This window comes from Protopterus annectens, chromosome 6.part0 (assembly GCF_019279795.1).
Source record: "Protopterus annectens isolate FY-2018-M chromosome 6.part0, PAN1.0, whole genome shotgun sequence".
Taxonomy (NCBI): domain Eukaryota; kingdom Metazoa; phylum Chordata; order Ceratodontiformes; family Protopteridae; genus Protopterus; species Protopterus annectens.
Genome location: NC_056737.1, coordinates 1574931529 through 1574956659, shown reverse-complemented (window position 1 = coordinate 1574956659; position 25131 = coordinate 1574931529).

Genomic DNA, 25131 nt, shown 5'->3' with positions numbered 1-25131 from the left:
GTTCTGTCCTTGGCAGTATGTAACCCATACAGCTGTAGCTATGGCTTCTGCAGCAGTGATCATTTGAACATCTACTCTTCTGGTAAGTATTACTTACACTACTGTACTTTCTGCTCCAGAACTCACAAATGGGGACTTTGTGATAGAGAGCATCTTTTTTCATGGACAAACTTGTTCCTGTATGCATTCCTGCCCTTGCTGCTGATCCTCCCAGGGTACTGATAAAAGTCAGGGCGGACAGACCAAGAGTGATCCTAGGAGTCCTTTTCTGGCTGAGGCAACACTGGTTCTCCTTTCTCTTGATCCTCCGTGAGGAGAGATTCTGCACTCTACCACAGGAAGTAGATTTTTTTCAGCCAAGTCAAGGGATCTGTCTTCCATTTTCACATAGCCACACTCAGGTTAACAGCCTGGAGGATTGGGTTTTGACATCAAGGAATACTTCCTTATCCCATGGATGTGGTTTCCATTTTAAAGGAGAGAAGGAAACTGATACCAGAAAATAATACCTGGCAAAATTGAAGCAATTTTCCATCTGGTGTCGCAGCCAGAACACTAACCCTTCTCCGGCAGATGCCAACAATGTCTTGGAGTACCCTTCAGGCTTATTTAGACAGGGACTTTCTTACTCCGGTATTAAAGTACATGCATTTGCCATCTCATCTTGCCTGCACAGTGCGCAACCCATCTTCTCTCACCCCATGAAGCTTTTGCTGTAAAGGAGTAATTCACTTGAGACCAACCAGAAGGAACTCTCTTTCTGTATGTGATCTGAATTATGTACTAGAGAAACTCGTCTTGCCTCCCACCCCCCACCCCCATTCTATACCTGCTGCTACTACCTCTCTGAAAAGTGCTCATGTGGAAGACCAATTTCCTTATAGCTATCCCATTAGCAAGGAGGGTCTCAGAGCTACAAGCTCTCATGTGTAAAGAGCCTTTCACTGTCTTTCACAGGGATAGGGTAACCCTTAGAACAAACCCAACATTTATGCCTAAGGTTGTATTAGAGCTTACCATAAATCAGGCTATCCAGCTGGCAGTCGTCTTACAAAATACACAGAACAGGACAGAGCAAGTTGTCCATTTGCTGGATGTGCACAGGCAGATCAGATACTGTCTAGACAGGGCAAAAGCCCCTAATAAAGCAAAGCAATTAATGGTGGCTTTTGCAGAGGATGAACAGGGTAGGCCTTTCTCCAAACAAACCATTTCCAAATAGATAGCCAACTACATTAGGTGCTGTTACTCCCACCATGGAAAAATTCTACCAGAGTGTATTAAAGTCCACTCCACCAGGCATGGGACAACTATCACAGCTTTCCGTAAGGGAGTCCCTACTCAGGCTATCCTACAGGCAGCCATATGCAAGCAACACTGTACACACTTTTACAAAACACTATAACCTAGGCATCCTGCAAAACCTTATTTCCTAGGGTCATACAAATGACCTACCACCCACCTATTGGCTTTGGGAGTCCTCCCAAAAAAATCAGTACTGCAGCATTCACTACAAAGAACATAGTGCAGTTGTGTCCCACTTAACATAATTGTATATGTTTGAGTAGATCAGTGTTGCACTACATACTCCCACCCTCCAATCCCCTCCATCTGTTGACCAGTTTTTTCTACCTTGCTGGATGCAAGGGGTAAATTATTTCTCAAACAGACAAAGGCACGATGTAAACACACTAAACTGAATAAACGAAAACCAGGACTAGTTGCTTCAGGCAGAACAAACAGACACTTTATTACGTGAGCGCTTTCGGGAAATTCAGTGACTTCCCTTCCTCAGACAAAAGCATATGCTTGCAAGCTTCAATAAATAGCAAGCCTTAATGCATAAATTAAACAATCAAGTAATTAACAAAAATCAGACATTCTTTAAAGATAAATCAGTTAAAAAGCCAAATGTAAGCTTAAGAATTAAATACTACCCATAAAGCAGAACTTTAAAAAGGCACAAGCTATAATAAAAATAAATTAAAAAGTGCCAAGGACACCAACACTTACAAAATTGCTACATAGCAGAAAACAAATAAATCAACATAGAAAAGATAACATTTAATTTAATCTAAACCTTTTTAGAAAAGGTGGGCAAAAAAAGACTAAATAAAAAAAAAAAACAAACAAAATATAAACAAAATATAAACAGAGCCACCAAAGGCATGTTTTTAATCTACCTTTTCAAGGCTAATCTTTTAAGACAGCATTTAATGGACACGGTCTCATTGAGACCAGGCATTAAATAAGATGCAGTCAAAACCAGCCATCTTAATTCTTCGATTTCAAGATTAATCTGCCAGGGCCTCAATGAGACCGTGTCCATTAAATGCTGTCTCAAAAGATTAGCCTTGAAAAGGTAGATTAAAAACATGCCTTTGGTGGCTCTGTTTATATTTTGTTTGTTTTTTGTTTTTTATTTATTTTTATTATAGCTTGTGCCTTTTTAAAGTTCTGCTTTATGGGTAGTATTTAATTCTTAAGCTTACATTTGGCTTTTTAACTGATTTATCTTTAAAGAATGTCTGATTTTTGTTAATTACTTGATTGTTTAATTTATGCATTAAGGCTTGCTATTTATTGAAGCTTGCAAGCATATGCTTTTGTCTGAGGAAGGGAAGTCATTGAATTTCCCGAAAGCGCTCACGTAATAAAGTGTCTGTTTGTTCTGCCTGAAGCAACTAGTCCTGGTTTTCGTTTATTCAGTTAAATGATTTCTCAGCAAATGGTCCTTTTACCTCCTTCATCCCTGCTCTGCCTCCTATGATTTTTCTCCTCCTCACACGTGTAGAGACAACTTGGGAGGTCATGCTGTCCTCTGGCATTCGACTGCATGTTCACTGCTTAGAAAGACCTGAAGATGGTGCCAATGGACATTTATATGCCCTGACATCCAAATGTTTGTCTTCAGCTATCTGTCGACTAAGGATGATGTAAAGATTCTGGAAATGAGGCTTGGTCGTAGGCTTCTGCATGGCAGAAAGACGTCAGAAAAACCCAAGAATTGGTATTGCAACAATGAACTACTCTAGCATCTACAATTATGGTAAGTGGGATACAACTATACTTTTTTTTTTTTTAGTCCTGTCGTAAGATCTTTTATCTGATTTGATCACATATTTGGCCTGATTTCTAAGCTGTCCAAGTCTGGAGATTGGTGTAATTTTTGTTTTGTTTCCAGTGACTCTAGGCTTTATTTGTCATTAATAGTTTGTTTTGTTAACTCACTCACACCTATAGCCCCTTTTTTGTATATTTCCAGTTAACACCCATAGCTGCTTAAGGTGTCCAGATCTTTTTTTTTTTTTGGATTTGGCTTCTTTAAGTGATGTAGTCTATATTAGAAATGGCGGTACTTTTCCGTTATCAGGGCAACACTTTCAATACGATTGTTCAGCTGTAATCCTGTTCCTTACTTAACATGTCTGTTAACCACATATCTGTAAAAATGATTTGTTTTAATAATACATTTTAAGAAATAGAACTTATTTTAATTTTTACAGACATCTAGTTAATACATGTGTTATGGTAGTAGATTACGGCTGAACGATCGCGTTGAAAGTGTTGCCTTGATAAGTTACAGAGAGAGAAAGTAAAAAATAAATAAATACATCAAATCTGGAAAACATGTCTTTTTTTTCCAATAGTCATAATATGCTTACCGTTGTAAGATAACAATATATTTGTACATCCTAGCAACGGTTCTTTCCTTGTCAGCGAAGCCTAGCTAAATAAGTACCTGAGGCTTTTAAAAAAAAACGATTACTGCCGAACAGCTGCAAGATGCGAACTACGTGTAATTACACATTTGGATTAGGACTTTATGAAGAATATGTTTAATAGTATGCATATTATGCCTATTATGGAGAAATACATTTTATAGTATGTAAATTACGGAGAAACTGATTTTTTTTTTACTACACTGTTACCGGCCAAACACTTTAAATGCGGTTCTTGAGCTCCGAATCCATTCTCAAAGCATGTCTTTTAGATATTAATCTTAACAGGTGCGTGTAAAATAATTACATGGATAATATTTAAAAAAAGAAGCTGTAACACACCTGTTAAGATTAACATCAAAAATACATGGTTTGACACTGGATTCGGAGCTCCACAACTGCATAGAAAGTGTTGCCCCGATAACGGAAAAGTACCGAAATGGCAAGCATTTAGTAACAAAATTGCACTGATATTGTTAACATAGGATGTCCTGCAGTGTAGAAATGAATCACTGTTCGCCACCTTTTTTTTATATTTTCATATTTATGATCTACCTTAATAACTGAGATAGCTACTTGCTGCTGAGGAGTATGGTGTGAAATGCCATGGTGAATGACAGGAAAAATCATTGTCCAAGTCCAGTTATATCAAACTGTGCTTGAGATATTGCTAGTTGTTAATTATGGAAATAAGCAGTATTTTCACATATACTTAATATTTCAAAAACCAAGTGACTTACAAACTGCCACATGGTATCAGGTGAAACCTTAGATGTTGTAGAAGATAACTGTCTTTGATATTTGCACTTTAAGTTGTGCATCTTGAAAGATATTCAGTGTTATTTATATTGCTAATTATACAATTAAGTGTACACTTTCATATTTTTGTAAATATCTAAATAAATATGTAATCAGAGAAGAATTTCTTGCTGTCATGTGAAAGCTTGTGTCAGGTTAACTAAAATGTTCTAACAGTATGCATCTATGTATTTTCCAAGATATGACAATTATAATTCTGGGTTTGTGTGAATTAATTATATTGTGTATAATTTATGGGAAATGTGAATGTACTTACTAATATCACCAAAAAGAGCACTTCTTACTGATAATATTGTTATTTGTACAGTTTTAATAGCTGTTATTCACAAAATATTTTTTTTTATGTTTTTAAATTTTTTCAGAAAATGCTGTGGAATGTAAAGATGTGTATAGGCTGCTAGAGGTGTGAAATTCCACATCACATGGGCGTTAGTGAGTTAACTCAACACCCATATGGTTTGGAATGTCACAACTCTAGCAGCCTACCCAGCATCTTAATTACAGAGCATTTTCTGAAAAAAAAAAAAAAAACTAGTAGTGCACTCATAAACTTTCCATAAATACTGTAATATAATGCACACAGACCCCAAATAATAATTTTGTTAAGCTTTCACAATTTGTCACATCTTAGAGACTGTGCTACCTAGAAATATATTGTTAAAACATAGTTGTTAACCAGACACAAGGCATTTTAGGCTTGAGTGAGTTAATCAAGGAGCTGAGTTGAATTTAACTGTATTTCTAATAAGGGCATGAGCACTTCACTGTGGGAGCATATTACTATGCTTCCACACAAATATTACTATGCTTCCACACAAGTACTATGAGCACCTGCTTTGCTGTGGAGGCATTACTTCTTGTTCATGTACTTGTATGCTCTCTCACACAAGTACTAATAACTGCCATCACCGGTCAACATTGCCAAGCTCATGTCCTTAGTCTTGTGTTATTTCATTGTTGTGTAGTCATCTACTTACATGCAGCTGATGAGTGACCACAACTACTACTACTAGTCTCCCAGGATTGGTTTGCCTGTGTCTGTTGCTCACTCCCATTCCCACTGCCCAACTATTCGATATTTCATTTTATTGTGCATATTTGCAAACATTTAGTGGACTGTGTGTCTGGGGCAACATACAGACGTATTTTGATTGACAAGCTGTCTTATGTGATATGGAGAAGCCTTAGCCAAATGTAAGCGAGAGGAATGTTTTACTACATTTGAAATGTTGGTAGAATTAATACTGTGGAAATTTCATCATCAATATTAATGAGCAGAATTTTAGACTTTATTTTACGTGTTTGCCATTTTCATGTGGTATACTGTTAAATGAAGAAGCATCCAGCATTGTGGTTTTGATTGAGAAATGCTGTTAGGAGTTATAGACAAGTATGAGTGGATTATTTCATTTTATTTTGTGTTTTTACAGATGTCATTTGATGAACTGCGGTGGTGGTGCTGCGGTAGCATTGTCGCCTCACAGTAAGACGCTGTCCGGTTCGATTCTCAGCTAGAGCATCTTCTCTGTAGAGACATGCGTGAATGGGCATACCTTTCGTTGAAGGTTGTGCATCAGGGCTGACAACTCGGCGCGTAAAAATCCACTGCCAATCATTAGTGGACCGGAATTCCACTGTGGCGATCCCTAACCAGGAAAAGCCGAAAGACACAAACAAACAAACAAATTTGATGAAGTGTTTTTAATAGGAGGCAAAATAATAATAGGAATATGGTTTTGACTGGCAAGCATTATCCTTTGCCTTGTAGAATTAATAGACTGCAAGTTGTCTTTTACATTGTAAAATTAATGCAGCCTATCGATCCACCTGGCATCTGAAAGCCATATTGATTCCACTGCCTTAATAAAAGTGCTAACCCATTATTGAGAAATTCTGGGCAAAGTATAAACAAGGAAGTGTTTCACTTTATTTTACATGTTAGAAAATGTCATTTGGCAGACTGTTTATTGGGGTAAGCAACATATGGCAGCATGGTTTCACAGACAAGTGGTATCCTGTGATGCCTGTTACTGAGAATTTATAGCCAGATGTAAGCAAGAGGACCATTTCCATTTACATGAAATCATCTCTCCAAACATGTAAAACTGTGTTTAATTGGGAAGCAACCTTAAGAAACATGGTTTGATAGACCAGCACTATTCAGTACATGGTACAATTAATTTCTATGGGGAGCTGTGCAGTATGGATGCTGTTCTCTGTGCAATAGAAGTAGTAAGGGGAGTTGTGTTGTAAACCTTACGATTAATACAACCTACAGGTACTTGCCTGTTTTTACTACTTATGGAGAATGAGACAATTATTTTACTGAGTGTAGCTGAAGCTATTTGCACTTAACTATCAGTAAACATGCAGTTCTGTGTCTGATAGAATTGATACAGCCTATGGTGCTTTCCTGTGAATGGTATAATTAATGGACACAGGGCTAGGAAACTGATTTTATAAGTGCAACCAACGCATTTTACTGTCCACTTTATGGTTAAGGGCAAGCTGTGTAAATCCAAACATGTATTTATTTATTTATTTTTATTTATTTATTTTTGTCTCACTGCCTGTTGACCAACCATTCCCCCCATAAGTTGCGGGCCCCTTCATTCCTCAGGTAGAGGGAAGTCCATACTCTGCCTATGATAAGACCTGACTGGAGGGAGATGACATCTAGGCAGAGGAAGATGTTACTGATTACCCCTGCATTCTTCCTTCAGAAGCCTGGATACACCCTTGTCCCTGTGGCCTGAGGGCCTAGGTTCACCACTCCAGGTCAGGGTCTCTTGCATTTAAGTGAAGACAGTACTTGTCCCCAGGCCAGAGAACTACTTGCCACCCCAGCTCCCATAGCCTGTATTTCCTGTCAAGGCAGGGCACAGAGGAACTCTGTATGGCCCTATCCCAACCCCTAACATCTTTATCAGTGTGTAGTAGCAAGTGTTTCTCAGAGTTACTTATTCTCATTTCCCCACTTGTAAGAGAGGCTGCTATCACCAGCTTGACAATGCCAAGTGTATGTCTCTAGTCCTGTGATATGTACCAGGCACCTGTCTACTTTATGCATCAATCTGATAACCCCTCTCCCCTGGCTTGGGGGATGAGTGTTAGCAGCTCACACCAGCCTTACCATCTCCAGTGTGCCTGTCCCACTGCTTCAGTTCTCTCCATCTGGACTGTAGACAGGGCTTCATGCATTAATGGCTCCAAGCCAAGCAAGCTGCTTACAGTATTTAAAAATGATTGCTGGAAAGCAACATTTAGCATTATGCTGCTGAATATAAAAAGACAGGGCAAAGTGTTGGTAAGAATGAATGTAGCAGTAAGTGTGGTTTGGATTTTATTCTGTAAAGCATGCCTGCTCATTAATATTAATGATGACATTTCTTATTGGCTGCACATCGTTTTAAAGATTTATTCATCTGATTAAAGGTTTACTTTAATTCTAGATTTGCTTATAAATTTGCTTTAATGTGGACTACCTCAGCCAGTGCCAAGGTGTAAAGGGATACATGTGTAGAAGAATCTTTGTGACTAAAATAACATGTTGCTCTTATTTGCATTTACAACCCAGCATACCCAAAACAGATTGAACAGATGTTCTGTTGATGATTCTGTTTTGTAATGTGCCACTTTATGGCCCTCAGTGTTTAGAGTCACACTACCATTATTAACTTAAGTGTATTTCTTCTTTATTAAAGAATCTGTATACAGAGGCTTCTGAAACAGTACTATATGCTTCCATTCTAACAGGATAATTCAGCCATCTGCTAATGGTAAGATTTCACCAGCAAACTCTTTCAACTGCCTGTATTTCACCTGCAGGAAAACAGTATGTCCAGTATGTTCATAAGTTCATAGATGTGTACTAGGCTAATGGCCCTGGGGCTTTTATAAGCCTAGCCCATAGGATTACTCTGGCATCATGCCACCCGTCCTTAGTTCCTAGTGCCTGTCAGGTAAAGCCATTGGAGTTATCCCCGGGGTGAATTCTCTATTTCCCATCCACTCATCAAGATTTCTCTTGAAGACGGCCAGTGAGGTGCTCTGCTTCACATGTAATGGAAGTCTATTCCATAGCATGGGCAGTCTCTGCGTTATGAACCTGTCTCTCCAGCATGTTCTGTTGATTGTGGTATTGAGATTGAGGTCTCTGGAGTGTGTGGTGCAGAGGGATTGGGATTTCTTTAGATGTCGCATTTCTAACAGAGCTGGGTCAGACATGGCTTTGTAAGTCAAGCAGAGATCACCTCTAAGTAGGTGATATGAGACAGAGAATAGTTGGAGTTTTTTTAGTCTGTCCGTATAGGGCAAATGTTTAAGGCCTAGGATCCTCTTTGTGAGGTACTTTTGAAGCATCTCCAGTTGTTGCAGGTGTCCAGTATTCAATGATTGGTCTAATGAGGGAAGAGTAGAGGGAGACAGTGACCTCTTTCTTCCTGGATGCAAAACTCTTAGTAATGAGATGTGCCACATAGAAGGACTTTCTGACCACAGTGGCAATGTGGTGGTCAAAAGAGAGGTTGCTGTCAACCTGTGTTCCCAGTGAAAACTTAATTTTAAGGTGCCAGAGCACTGTGCTGTTACTCTGATGCTTACTGTGATGGATTTGAAGTCTTCTTAAGACACTCAGTCTTGCTGGCTGGATTCTTCTGAAATCAAAGTCTGGTTATAGTTGCATTCACAGTCTGTTGCATACAGAAACTTGCAGAATATACACTGATGAGAGAATATACTTTGCAGCACCTGTCTTTAAGAGCAGTAACCAATAACTTTTATAATAAACCACACATACTTCTGTTACAGCTTCAGAAAATGTTCTACTTTACTTCTCATATAGTACAGATGATGTGAAAGATATAACATTTACCTCAGGACAAATGTGTCCCTACCAATACCCCTAACATAACTGTATTTAATACAGAATTTATATATATTTTTAGTTAAACACACCCTCTTGGTTTTGGAAAGATACTGCCTTGATGACGCAAATGCTGACACATCTGTTCTTGTGCAAATGCTGATAAGTAAACTGTCTTCAAGGAAACGCCTTGTGGATTAGAAAAGCATGTTTTAAACTTTCTTAGAAAAACATGTCCTGTTGTCAGTTCTTTAAAGAAAGCAAATTACATTCTTGTCATGTCTATAAGAAGTCAGCTTTCTTGATGTGTGTGTAATACACTCATAAGCAAGTTCCTTATTTTTTAAGCCACAGTCATTTAGTATGGATGCTAATCACATATTACTAAACTCTGTTTCTGCATTTAAGCAAGCTTTATTTTATTTCTTATTTATGTTGCATATTTGTAGCAAAGTTACTTTCAGCCTTAAAACCTTGTTGAGCATAATCTTACACCCAGATCTCTTATAACGCCTTCTGTGTTCAGTGGACTACCATCGATGTGGTAATTCATGGACACCGGGTTTTTCCCAAAGGGGATGATGACGCATTTTTTTTAAATTGAGCTTAAGACCATGGATCTGACACCAGTCGTTTGTCTCAGTGAGACCTTTTTGTAGGATGTCAGCATCACTCGGGGAGTTAATAATAGCTCCCAACCTGCAATCATCTGTGAACTTTGTCAGCCAGAGTCCCTTTGTGTTGGCCTGGACTTCAGAGAAGTAGATACCAAACAGGAAAGGACCCAGGACTGAACCCTGTGGGACTCCACTCGTGACTTGTCGGCAGTCTGACTTGGAGTCAGCTACTTTCACACTGTGGGTTCTGTCTGTGACCCAGTTTGCAACCCACCTAGTGATATAGGGGTTGATGCCTAGCTTAGTGAGTTTCTCTGATTCCAGAGTGGGGAGTGGTATCAAAGGCCTTGGCCAGATCAAGGTAGGCTGTATGAACCACCTTGCCTTCATCCACAGCTCTGGTGACTGACTCAAAGAAGTCGACTAATTTGAGCAGGCATGATCTACCCTTCACAAAGCCAAACTGTGTGGGATCCAGAGTTTGGAGATTCCCTATATCCTTGTTTATTAGGTCCATGATGATGTGTTCCATAGCTTTGCATATCAGACTCATCAGGCTAATAATGTAATAGTTCCCAGGGTCTGTAGTTGCTGCTCCTTTGTGGAGAGGGATGACTGTAGCAATGAGCCATTTAGTAGGGACAAAGCCTGAGGTGAGGGCTGTGATTGAACAGGGCACACAGGTGAGGTGCCAGTTCACTCTGTAGTTCATGTAGAACACAGCCAGGGATATTGTCAGGTCCCACAGAAGCTGTTTTCTTCCCTTGGACAGTGCTGTTTTAACCTGTGCAGTAGTGTAATACAGGGTGCCTGGCAATCTACTGGTATTGTGACTGGTCCCTTGGGGGGGGGGGAGTAAAGTTGGCACTGAATCTTTCAGCCAGTATATTGGCAATATCTGTTGGCTCAGTATGGGAAGTACCATTGTGCAGTAGCTCAGAGAAAATCTGGGTATTGCCGTGGAGATTCTTTACATAACTATAGAAGGCCTTGTGGTTGTCTATACAGAGGCTTCTGAAACATTACTATATGCTTCCATTCTAGCAGGATAACTCGGCCATCTGCTAATGGTAAGATTCGCCAACAATTCATGTAGAATTCATTCATATAGATTCCAGTATTAGGTTTGCTTACAATTTTTAAATTGTGTTTGACCTCATTAACATCTTCATGTTAAACAGCTGTCTGCTACCTTGAAGCCAGGTGACCCATGCCTGCAACATTCCTTTCCAGTTCATTATTATTGTGCTTGCTTGTAACTGAAATTTTGAATTTTGATCTTTAATGTATAAATGTGGGCAGCTGTTTGCTGTTTTTGATCATGGCTTATAAGGTTCCTGGTCCAGTTTACAATGGCTTACCCAAATATGCCATGAAATGCACATTAGGCTTCATCTTTTTTCCAGACTTCACTGTGTGATTTCAGGCAGTTCCATTTTTTTTTTAGTTTGCAGAATTAAAAATAGCAAAAAGGTGTGCTGTCAGAAGCATAAATCATGCTGTTTTCAAGGTGGAATAAGGCACTGCAGTTTGAGAGGGCGAAGGGTGGGTATATTATGGAAGATTCACTAACACAGAAATCCTGTCTATGCCCTTACCATTACATCCACCGATTAATATAAATTCAGTAATTAAATGTGTAGTGCTCATCTTGGCAATATACTGTTAAATATTTAGCTTCCTTGTTTGCCCTACTCCCTCTAATTCAGACTGGATATACAAGGGTTGGTCTATTGATGTTATTTCTAGGAAAATGGAAACAAGGGAGCAGTTATTTGGTTCAAAACGCTGCAGGTTTTAAAACAAAACTTTGTGTGGTATCTTTAGTATGTGTTAAGATTGTCATAAAGCAGTTTAGCAGAATTTGTGCCTGTAGACCTAAGTATGTAGAGAGAAAACTACTTTGGGGACTTTCCATCAAAGCTGAAAAAAATACGTTACCATTCACCTTTGCAGCAGATAGTTTGAGTGGAAGGTGCATATATTCAGATTTCAATTGCTAAGAATATACGTTTGAGAAACGGCTGTCCTATTTATTGGAAATACTGACAAGTTTCAGAAACATCAGAAGTTTAAAGTGTCACTTTTAACTCGCTCCAAGTTGGAATAAGAGTATGATTAGCTTTGAAATAAACAAGCAATAAATATTTATAAAATGTTATCATTTGACTTTACATTTTTAAACCAGGCTTTGAAACTGCAATGTAATAGAGATGATCTTTTTGGCTTTCAGAAGTCAGTTTCTTAGAATTGCTTTAAAATAAAAATCCTCTTTTTATGTACACAGGCTTGTCATTTGGAGAATATTCTAACATTGTGGCAAAATAGTCTAGTAGTTATGTGAGCTAAAATCACATTGCTGGCATCTCTGCAAGCTGTGCAATGATGATATGCAGTGGTTGATGAAAGTGGACTACTGGCCGCTCCTCATTAATTGTGCACTGTGTGATATACCATTCCTGAAGAAATACTAGGACATAGAAGGATATAAATTCTGAAATACAGAAGAATATAGATCATTCTGCTGGAAAATAGTGATAAATATCAGAGGGTAGCTGGGAGTTGTAGTTGCATTGAGGAAAGAATTGAAATCCCATAATGAAGGATGTGTGGGAAGAGAGAAATGACCTAAGTGTAAAGGAAAACTTACATAGGGAAAGTGAGTATAGCGAAGACACTGCAGAAGTCGCAGCAAAAGCTAATCCGGCTGGTTTTGGTCGGCCTTTAAGAAGGAGATTTCAGGAGGTACTTAAGAATGAGGAAAAAATATTTCTGTGGATTAGTAAAAATTGGCAGATCACTTACCAGGAAGTGGTGTAAGTTTTACAAGTCAAACAGAAATGCTTGGTTCTTCACTTCTTTACGCAGGAGTGATGAAGCAGGTTGCCTTTGTGGGGATAATAGAGCATTTATCAGTGGGGCACAGATGAAATAACTGCTGAAAAAGCAGAGTAGAGAAAAAACCCACGTTTTGAGGAGTTGAAGTACAAAGTGATGAGGCATATTGTCCAGGAGAATAGTCTTTCACAATGCTTAAGATTTGGCAGTGCAGGTTTGAAACATTGCTTTCTACATTATTTGAGTCTGTAGTGATTGGGCTTCTGGTGGTAGTTGTACGATTAGTTGTATGTAGCTCCCCATAGTGTGTGAAATGATAAATTAATGAAAAAATTGGTTATTGTAGCTTTTGAAAATACTCAGACCTTGGCTAATAAGTGCACTGCTTGGATATCTGTCTATGTGCAGTTTGCTTAACAAAAAAAAAAAGCGCTGGCTGTGAAAAACCTCATGGACGATTGGCAGGAAACAGACCAGATAACAACTATTTTCCAAGAAGTGAATTCTGATTCTTTGGAATAAAAAATGGACCAGATACATGCTAAAGTGTTTAAAATCAATGAGACAGATAATAAAAGCCTAAAATGACTGCTTAATGCTTCTTAAATGTCTTCATCTGTTATCTCAATTTCTGTCTTTTGCACTTTTCTAAAAAAGTACAACAGTTAGAAATTGAGATAAAAGGAGTAACCAAATATACATTTTTTTTCTCCAAAAAGACATAAAACAGGAATTAGTTTAACTAGAAGACCGACAAGAAAACTTGACATTTTTGTCATTCCAGAAAAACTGGAAGGAATTGACTGCATTCATTTTGTGAAAACTCAAATAAGCAAAATGGACTGGTATTCTTTAGCAAGGTTCCTGATTGAGGAGGGCATATTGTGTGTGTAACAAAGACCACAGCCACAGATCCAGGAAAATGCTTTGGAAAGAAGATAGGTTACTGTAGGTGTCTAGCTATGTTTCCCTCTTAGCCTGCTACTGTAGAAAGTACCTGGTCTAAAGCAGAAATAACTGGCTCTACCCACATGGCTAGGGACAGCAGCTGCACCCCCACCCCCATCTACTGTAAATACATTCCCCAGTTAACTTTTTCTTTTTAGTTGTCAGTAAACCAAGATAAAGCTTTAGACGAAAAAAGGTAACCCAGTAGATACACTGGAATTGCCCAGGTATAAAATAGAGGCAAAAAGCTATTTAAACTACCACTTTTTGTCTGCTTCAAACTTTATATCTACCCACAAAGGACACAGCTGAAATCAGGTCTATAAATTTTTTCCCTACTAGATTTTAATAACTCCTAACAATTTGGCTCTTTAGACACTTACCCTGCAATCTTTAGCCTGGAGGGATTCTAGCCCGTTCTGTTCACTACACTCACTTCGCTCCCCTCCCTGCCCCCTATTCCCACCCACCCACAGTACCTCTACATTTATTCTTAGCCTTAACCCCACCCCTAATTGCAAGCAATTAGGCTATACCACTACTCACCCCCTCCCCCTGCATCCAACACAATCATGCTACTACCTAATATAATAACAGTCCTAACATGCGTAGTTCTAGCTCACATTACATCCTACCAAGGCTCCACAGTCATGTGCCCCAACAACTTCCACTGTACTCTCTCAGCACACTCCCTCAAACATTTACACTATAACTACACAACCCCTGTCACCAAAGCCATCCTCCCAATACACACATTCCATTACCAAACACATAACACACTCAAAATAAAATATCCCTAAGGTACCATAAGCAATTTACTATGTATATAAAACATATCCTAAACACCCTCTATAAACTAGCCCTCACTGGAGACATCCATCCAAATCCTGGTCCTCCCAAATCCAACCTAACAACAAACCCTAGTCCAAGCAACCCCCCCCTCCCACAACTCGACTCCTAGCCAACAAGAAAACAACAGACCTACTTATGTCCCTAAACATCAGAAGCATATGCAATAAAATCCAAGAACTACATGCCAGCATAAGAATATATTCCCCAGATATTCTCTTCCTAACTGAAACCTGGCTCAAACCTCACATCAAAAGTGAGGAAATACTTCCACCTGAAAAAAACATCCTTTGCATAGACAGATTGTCCAAAAAAGGAGGTGGTGTAGCATTGATATTTAAACACCACCTCGATATTCAACTCCTGAACTCATCTGCCCCTCACCACAACAATGAAGAAATCCTTTATGCCAATCTCAAACTATACCCAAACAAAACAATCAATATCATAGGATGCTATTTCCCACCAGGGCAAAATATCACACCCCTAGAAAATCTCCTGAGCTGGGCTACTCTATCTCTACCCCAGGAAACCATCATTATCGTTGACTTTAACATCAACTGGCTATCTTGTGATAACAGTCTCCCAACCATTCACCTTAATCTCCATGGGTTCACTCAACTCATTCGATCCCCTTCCTGAATCAACAAAAATCCTAACAATCGTACTTTACTTGACTGGATCCTAGTCAACAAAGCCCCTCACTCTTACCTAGCAGGCTGCTTACCTGGCAGTCTTAGTGACCACTCCCCCACTTTCCTAATTCCGCACCACACAAACAGTCTGAAGCCCACTATCCACAGGCAAATACGGAACAAGTCCAACTTCAACCCCAACTCCTTCATCTCCTCCCTGCAAAAAGTGAACTAGTCACCACTAAAATACCTCACCCTAGATGAGGCTGTCCACTTCTTCAACAGTACCTTCCTCTCCATCCTAAACACCCATGCTCCTGTAAGAAATGCCAAAGTCAGCTCCAGGCATGCCCCATGGTTACAAAAGACCACCAGAACTCTATGAAATCCAGAGACAAGGCCTGGGAGCACTGGCGACTAACAAAAAATAATGCAGATAGGCAATCATTCCTTGAACTGTGCAAGAAAGCCAAAAAGCATATAGAATTAGACAAATCCCTCTACTATAAATCCACCCTAAACTCTACCAACCACAACCCTAAGCAATTCTGGTCCACTATTAACAATATCCTCCACCCAGGGAAGGTTGATACTACCAGCCGTCCATTCGTCCCTCCTCCAGCAATATTGCTGAATCCTTCAACAAACACTTCACTGAAACTATAACATCTCTAAACAAACAACACATCCCTACAACAGCCCCCCCAACTCCTAACCATAAACCCCCACTCCTCTTTTCTTCACCTCAGTACCTACCTCCAAAATAAAAAGACTATTGTCAAAACTTAAACCCACCAAACTCGCAGCTGACAACCTCCCCTCTGAATACTTGAAAACTGCATCTGATACACTAGCCTACCCAATTTCAATTCTAATCAACCATTCCATAATAGAAGGCTATCCCACATCATTCCCCTCCACAAAAGCACCCCCTCTACTGACCTCTCCAATTACCGCCCCATTGCTATCATCTCCCCTCTCTCCAAGATGCTTGAAAAATGTATCAACACCCACGTCTCCAACTACCTCCTAGCTAATAATCTCCTCTCTAAAACACAACATGGTTTCAGGCCATATCACAGCACTAACTCTGCTCTGCTCTCCTTCACCAACACTGTACTTTATCACAAAAACAATGGCCTCTTCTCTACTGCCGTATATTTCTAGATCTCTCAAAGGCCTTTGACATGGTATCTCATGAGCTACTACTCTCTACTCTCCCCAACCTCTACTTCTCACAACCAGCCTGCAACTGGTTCCACAGCTATCTACATGGATGCCAGCAATCAGTAATCTGGGACAAAAACACATCACCTTGTCTCCCAGTTACTCTTGGAGTTCCCCAAGGGTCTATCCTTGGCCCTCTGCTATTCTCACTTTTCACTAACAGCCTACATACTGCCACCACACAAGCATCTCTTATACAGTATGCAGATGACTCTACTCTCATCTGCTCTGCCCCCACTCTACCAGAACTATAACAAATCACACAGGAATCATTCTCTTCTGTAGAAAGCTGGCTATCCAATGCTCAGCTCCTACTCAACCCAAGTAAGACAAAACTTCTCCTGTTCCAACCTTCCAAAGCCACCCAACCCCCCCCCCACTTCAACATTCTTGCCAAAGACAATACCATCATCTCTCCATCAGAACACAAAATTACTTGGTGTGGAAATAGACGACAAACTTAAATTTGATACCCACATATCTCTCACAATAAAATAGTTCACAAGAAACTTGGTGCATTATATCGAAGCCGCCAATTCCTAACCAAGGCAGCTAGAATCTCCATAGCCAATTCCCAGCTAATCTCCACCCTACTCTATGCATCCCCGATACTTACCAACCTTAGACAGACAGATCTACACAAGCTGGATGCTTGTTACAACAAAATTGCTACATTTGCCACTGGAACCTCCTACTGCAGCCATCATTGTATCTCCCTTAAAGAACTAAACTGGCTAGAACTCCCACAACTCCTTCACTTTAATCAACTCACCCTCGCTCATAAACTTATTAACCACCCCCTTAACATTCCTTCTCTTCAAACCCTTCTCCAACCCTATCACCCCACCCAGGGCCCTAAGGTCAAAAACAACAAAAATCAACTCACTGTTATCAAACCCAAAAACTCAGCAGGAGAAGCCATATTTTCATATACCATATCTAAACTTTGGAACAATCTTACACCCTCTATAACTACTCTACCTTCGAGCAGCCTGTTCAAGACTGCACTCAAATTTGCGCTGGCTTTGTCCTTGTTCTAATCCACCCTTACCCCCCCCCCACCTAGACTCTTAACCCAACTATACTACTGCCACTACTAACCGCAGTCAGAAATAGCTAGTTGTCTTTGCATACTTTAGCATCTTGTCTGACAACTTTGTTACTAATATTATAAATGACAAGAAACAATCTTAACTTGCAACATTTTCTGTATATACTGTTGATAATCAATATCTTGTTATTGTATTAAAGCCAACAACCTGTAATGTTGTTTACTATTGCTGCAACTTTGTATCTCTATCATGTACATGATGTGGAGCTTTTCTCCCCTGGCATCCGCTGAAAAAAAACCTGCGTCCAGTCAGAATTTCCCAGTAAACAAATGTAAATAAATAAAATACTTTAATACTAAAAGACTCTAGTACCGCGGCTTTTACAGAGTGGTCTATACATATTGTGTGAATACACTGAATTTTGCCATTAACAAATGACCAAGACCTATTCTAGTAAAGCTGCAAGCGTATTTGTAAAAAGAGTTGGTTTGTAACTAAAATGTGACAAAAATGAAACTCACTAAAAGTAGGAGGTACCAGAATCTTCCAAGAGAATGACTATTTGGGGCACTCAAAAGAGCAATTAGCAAATTCATCACAGCAGTAAGAGGTTACAAAGAAGCTGGACTGCAGACTGATGTACTAAGTTGTTTTTAAGGTATTTTCCTTCACTTCTGAGATCTTCATGGAGGTAGACACATTAAAAAAAATTTCAGGCAACTTCTTAAGAACCAGCAAGTAGAGGAGAGTTACAGAGACCAACCTTATACCACTAAGGCTGTTGTTTTGGGTGACCACAAATCTGATTATGCCTATTAAATCCTTTCCAGTATTTAAGAAGAAGCTTGATCATCCGCACCAAGCCCAGGAACTTACCAAAAGGATTAGGAGTAGCATAGCCTAAAACCATGTGCCAGTAAAAGGGAACTTGAAGAATGGGAAGAAGACCAGTAACACGGTAGACTTAATAAATGGGAGAACTGAAAATCATAAATCTTATTGTGTGCTTGTATTGGCCATTTGTATTCAAAAATGTGAACCCTAATTGGATAAACTAATCGGCATGCTCATTGTAGATCATGCATTCCCCACAGGAACAAGTTCCAGCAATTTGCTTTCTCAGTGACGTTAAGCAGAGATTCTAACATATAAACCAAAAAAAAATATTTTCCTCACTAGTAAAATGCTCCATGGAGCAGAATAATATTGTATATTTAAAAAAGAAACCAAACAGATTTCATTGATAGGGGTGCACCTAAAAACAGCTCCATAGCATACTTCACTACCTCTTCCCTCACATAACAGAGATCTTTCTTATCATTAGGGAATGAAGTTACTAAAGAATATGTCAGTAAATAACTTTTACTAGCACGCAAATGGCTCCACTGTTTGCCAAAAGACAAAATATACTATGCAGCCACAGAGCATGCACAGGACATATCTTGGATGCCCCAGACTACCAGAAGCCGACACAGCTGTCATTTTATACAGTGACATTATTTAGAAAAGTTAAGAATTTCTTTCTTGGTAATGTCACTGTATAATAGCAATAACTCACTCCTGTGTGTGGGTAATGCAGGATTTACTGACATTTGGCTTTGTTTAATCACTCGGGCTTTACCCTGATGATCAAACTATGCCAATCGTCAGTAAATCTTGTATTACTCCCCCCCTCCAACACACACACACATTTGTGGATTATTGCTAAACTATAAAATGTGGCCAGAGTGACTCAAAAGTAGTGAGGAAAAGAGGGGAAAGCATGGCATTTGGGAAACAAGACTGGCTTTTTCTTTACATCGTTTAAAGCAGTAACTTCCCTTTTGAGTTTTTAGTGAAATTATAATTCAGTCAGCTTCATTAAGTCTTTGTAGAAATTTTGCAGCTGTTCTGGCCGGAGGGGTTGTAACTGTGAGAGTGTGTTAAGTAGTTTAATATAAATAAAGGAATGATATTGCCCATCTTGGATGATATAATATTAATACAAGTAGAGGTTTTTACTGGGAGAGGGTTTGGCATAATTGTTAAAGTCATTACTTTACAGATACAGGGTTTGATTCTGACTTTTGGTTATTGGCTAGGCTTATCTACAGACTGCTAGCCTAATGTTTACCTATTGCCAAGCCGGCAGGCGATGAGCAACCTAAAGTGCTGACTTCCACAGGCCGCCTGCAATAGTAACCGCACCAGCCAGGGTCCGTGGATAATGAAACGTACGCAGACTATGCAACATAGTACCCGTTCACACAAAACGGAGAACCAAACATTAACCCACGAAGTCCAAAGTGTACCCATCCAAGGAACAAAGAATACGCGTAATACCGTGTCCGTCACGCAATGCACTGTCAGTGGGCATACCCAGTGAAGGTGTACCGCAGCATGTCAGCGCGCCGCACCTACATAGAAGTAGCCACATGGGCATGGTCACCAGCAGTAGTGAGAGTACACAGCCGGGTAGCCGTGTCGATATAACAACAAGAAGGAAACCAGATACCCTAAACACAGACAAACATGTGCATAGCAACATGTACTACACACAGCAACGTGCCCATCGCATACACATAGGACGGCGTATGCCTAAGCGTAATATCCAGAAGCAGAACCCATGCATGTAAATGTAATACACAACAGCCCCGTCATAGCATGTAACCCGCACCCATGTACGACCGTGCACCCAACCCAGCTAGCAGCCTTGCGCAGCTGCACACCTACATACAATGGGTATACCTGAAATGTAGTAAGAAGTATTGTCCTAGGCAGTGCCACGCGGGCAAATATGTACCCCACATATTAACATCCCACCTCAGGTACAGATATCCAAATGGCTGCATGTGAATGTGTCGGCAGAATGTGTACATCCCGCATGTGGTATGGACCTGTCGAAACCCCATAGGCATGCACACGCCACGGTGCCCATAACTGTACACATCTGGACAAGGCAGTATGTTCAGCCACCGTACTGATGATTAGCTATGCAGACATGTCAAACACAACACATATGGCGGAACATCTGCCCACCAAGCAGGACGCCCCAACAGGGTGCCACAGGCACAGAAGGTGAAGGTGGGACATCACACTTTGAGAATAGCGTTGCCGGATGGCCAAACACCCACGGCCAACGCAAAGGATGGAATAACATGTATATGCCTGGATGAATGAGTATGTCATAGCATGGGAATAGGCCAAGCTATCCACCATAATAGCCATGTGTACCAGATACAAACAGCCAGTAACACACAGTAGTAATGCAGGAAGGCATACACGACTGTGGGAATAGCACAGGACATATGGCACGTGCCAAGTGTTGACGCATGACACAAATGTCCAGGATGGGGCTCCCTGCAAAGAGGAACATGTGCCAACCCCACCCCCCACAGATGTACCGGCAGTGAAAACACATCCCAAACACACACCAACACTACCGTCCATCCCACGATAGCAACGGAGGCTGGTCAAAGACCACCATGACGCGAGCACAAACAGGGACACGTGTAACCGTTGCCCTAACCACCCCCCTCAGGCCAAAGAATAATAGTATGGACATATGCATGTAATGCTGTGAAGGATGTGTGGTAGTCCTCAGTATCACAGAGGTAGGGACACAGATACACTGTAATCAACCATGACGTATGTGCACTGTAGGCAGCATACCTGCAGGTAATACATAGTTCAATCATGTGCCACAGAAATATACACATATGAATGAGGATAGGGGATAGACAAGTGTGAATGGGACATACTATGAACATAGGTTCATAGGTCCATAGGTACATAGTAGGCTATCTACCCAAGGGCAGCTATAACCCTAGCCCATAGTTATGTTTCCTTTGCCAACCCTCCAGTCTGGAGATAAAATGCCTATTATATTGCTGTACCTCTGTCAAGCAGTGACAATGATGTAATCCCTGGGTATATCTGCAATCCCCATCCATTGGACAAGATCCCCCTCGAACAAGGCCAGCAAGGTTCTCTGCCTCACATGTACTGGGATGTTGTTCCACAGCATAGTGAGTGTCTGGGTAATGTATCTGTCCCTCCAACACATTCTATTAATGACCGTGTCAAGGTTCACGTCACCTGCCCCTGTGGTTCTGAGGGATGTAGATCCATTAGGTGAAGCATAGTCATCAAACATGGGTCGACATGGCCTCGTATGTCAGGCACAGGTCACCACTGAACAAGTGGTATGTGACTGAATGGAGCAGGAGTCCTTACAGTCGGGCAGCATAACACAAATTCCTGACACCCTGCATCCATCTGACGATGAACCTATGGGGCCTTCCCAGCTGCTGCAGGTGTCGGGTCAGATACCTTCCGAACGGGGCAATGTACTCAATCATAGGTCTAATGAGTGATGAGTACAAGGAGACGATGACCTCCCCTGATCTAGATGTGAATCCCTGCACGATCAGGTGGGCAATGTAGAAGTTCTACCAAACCACGTTAGCAACATGTGTTTCGAACGAATGGTGACTGGCAACCTGGGTCCCCAGATCCCTGGTAATTCCCTCTGTGCTCAGTGGATTGCCACCCATATGGCGGCTAGGGGTGACCTTGTTCTTCCTGATGGGTATGACTATGCATTACCCGGCATTTAGCTGTAGGCCATGTCCCTGGCAGCAGATATCCATATCTGTGAGGCCCCTCTGAAGGATATCTGTGTCAGATGTCCGTCCCACTATGGCACCCAGTTCGCAGTCATCTGCAAACAATGTCAGCCATAACCCCCCTGTGTTTGCTTGTACTATGGAAATGTAGATGCAGAAAAAGAGTGGACCCAGGACAGAGCCCCGTGGGACACCGCCTGAGACTGGCAGTGAGTCTGACATGGTGCCAGCAACTATGACCGTGTGGGTTGTGTCACCTAGCCAGTTTGCAACCCATCCTGCGATGTACGGGTTCACATTCAAGCCGATGGGTTTATCAATGATACCCGAGGGGGGTATTGTGTTGAAGGCCTTTGCCAGGTCGAGGTAGGCTGTATGGACTGCCTGACCCTCATCAATGGCCTCGGTGACTGTTCCTAAAACGTCAACCAAGTTTTAAATGCATGATCTGCCCTTGACCAAGCCAAACTGGGTTGGATGCAAAGTATGCAGGTCCCCTATGTCGTCATCTATGAGCTCCAGTATGATCCTTCCCCATGTCTTTGCAGATAAGGCTTCTCAAGCTAAAGGGACGGTAATAACCAGGGTCAGTGGAGGCACTGCCCCTGTGAAGTGGGACTACAGTCGCCGTGCGCCACAACTTGGGTACGTTACCTGAGGTGAGGCTAAGATTAAACAGCTGTCCTAACTGTGGGTCTAATTCCTCAATGAGATCGTGGAGTACACAGCCGGGACACCATCTGGTCCCATGGATGCTGTGTTCACTACCTTGGAGAGAGCATGTCCCACCTGTGCGTTACAGAACATTCGGGGGCCACAATCTTCTGGTACAGACATCTCTCCATGTGGGGGGGAGGGGGTGGAGATGTCTTCACCGAACCTGTCAGCCAGTATGTTGGCAATGTGTGTATGTTCAGTAAACTCCACATCATTATGAACCCAGTCAGAGCATATCTGGGAGTGTCCTCCCAGGTGTCCAACATAGCTAAAGAAGGCCGTATGATTGTCTGTCGAGTCCTTGGTGATATATCTGTCGGACCTGCCCCGGATGATGTCATGAGAGCTTGTAGTTCTTCACATATAATGAGCAAGCATGTCATACCTCACAAGGAGTCTGCTCTGTCTTGTAGTAGCTACCTCCTCTCGTTGTAGAGCTTGTGTATGGCTGGGGTACACCACACTGGATGCTTGGCATTGGTACAAAGACCCACAGTTGTGTAAGGGATTGCCTGATCCATGCAGTCCTGTAGGTGCTGGTAGAAGGCATATGTAAGTGATTCAGTGGCTTGAGTAATGTTCACCATTGGCTCAGGGGCCTTAAAGGAGACCACACTAGTGTTTAGAAATGTGAAGTCGGCTTTCGAGAAAGCCATATGTATGGTAACCGGCACCACCCACAGCATTGTATGTCAATAGCAGAAGCTATTGCCCAAAGAACATATTATTAACTTTATTATTAAAATATGTATTATCATTTATTTAGTTATATGTTTCTGCTAATTACACTTGAAAATGCCCGGTAAGACCGGGCGAAAGTGCTCGTGATCTACCTGTTATGGTGGTGTCATTCTGACAATAAAGTGGCGATACATCCCTATTGGGACTTCTGGGGATTATTTAAAGCAGTTGCTAACCTGCATCTTTGGATGTACACCATTTGGTTTCAGTTTTGAAAAACCTGGTTTTCGTAGCACTACATAATATGGGTAGTCAAACAGACAGCCGCGATTGGGGAACATACAGCAGCAGTCAAAACCACTGGCCACATGGACACAGTCCAACAAGTTCTACACTTTACATATGCACATTGGTGTCCATTGTAGGACCCAAAATTGTTCCACGGAATACCATCCAGCCGTTATCGTTCTACCAGAAGAAGCGACAGTCGTGACTACGGCACAGCTAGACATATGCACCACCAGCGTGTTTAAGGTTGATGACAAGTGTCCATGAAATGCAGGACATATGAGCAGAAATCCCCAGATTGTCGAGTCCATAGAAGTGCGTCCACATCCCAGTCCCGCACACATGAAGGATGTGTAATGGGTACTGTCGAGGGTTGCAGCCATGGGATCGTGGGTATGCAGAAATGGGGCTCGGTGTTGTTTGGCAGATAATCCATTGTCCCGCCCCGTGGGAGGGATGTGGGTATAGCACATGCTTTACTCCCCACCAATAATGCAAAGCATCCCCCGGATAATGCTAAATGCAGGTGTGAAATGTGTACAGCCCTATACCAGTGTCCAGTAGGCAATACCCATGGATGGACAAGCGTACGACCAAGATGGCACCCACAACTGCACACCTGGTGGAATTACACAGCTGCAGTAAGGCATAACACAGGAAATACAGATAGGGACTACAGTAGACACACCCCATACAAAGTCAGACCGCCGTGCGAATCCCGGCGTACACAGCACTCAATCTGCCAGCACCAAAAGGGGGATCACTCGCTGCCATATCGTGGAACAAATGGGCGACTTGTGGAACACATACTAATAGCACACCAACAACGTCAACTAGGAAGGTCATAGGATGGTTAAACTATGGCGTACCCACATATAAAGAACATCTTCCAATGAATTAATAGGATCTACATGGTTAGGTGGTGTTATTTTGACTATACAGTGGCGGATATTTCCTATTGGGACTTCTGAGGATTATTTAAAGCAGTCGCTAACCTGCATCTTTGGATGTACACTATTTGTTTTCAGTTTTGAAAATCCTGGCTTTCGTAGCACTACATAATATGGGTAGTCAAACAGACATCCGCGATTGAGGAACATACAGCAGCAGTCAAAACCACTGGCCAGATGGACACAGTCCAACAAGCTCTACACTTGACATATGCACATTGGTGTCCATTGTAGGACCCAAAAATTGATCCGTACAGAATTCCATCCAGCCGTTATCGTTCCACCAGAAGACGCGACAGCCATGAGTACGGCACAGC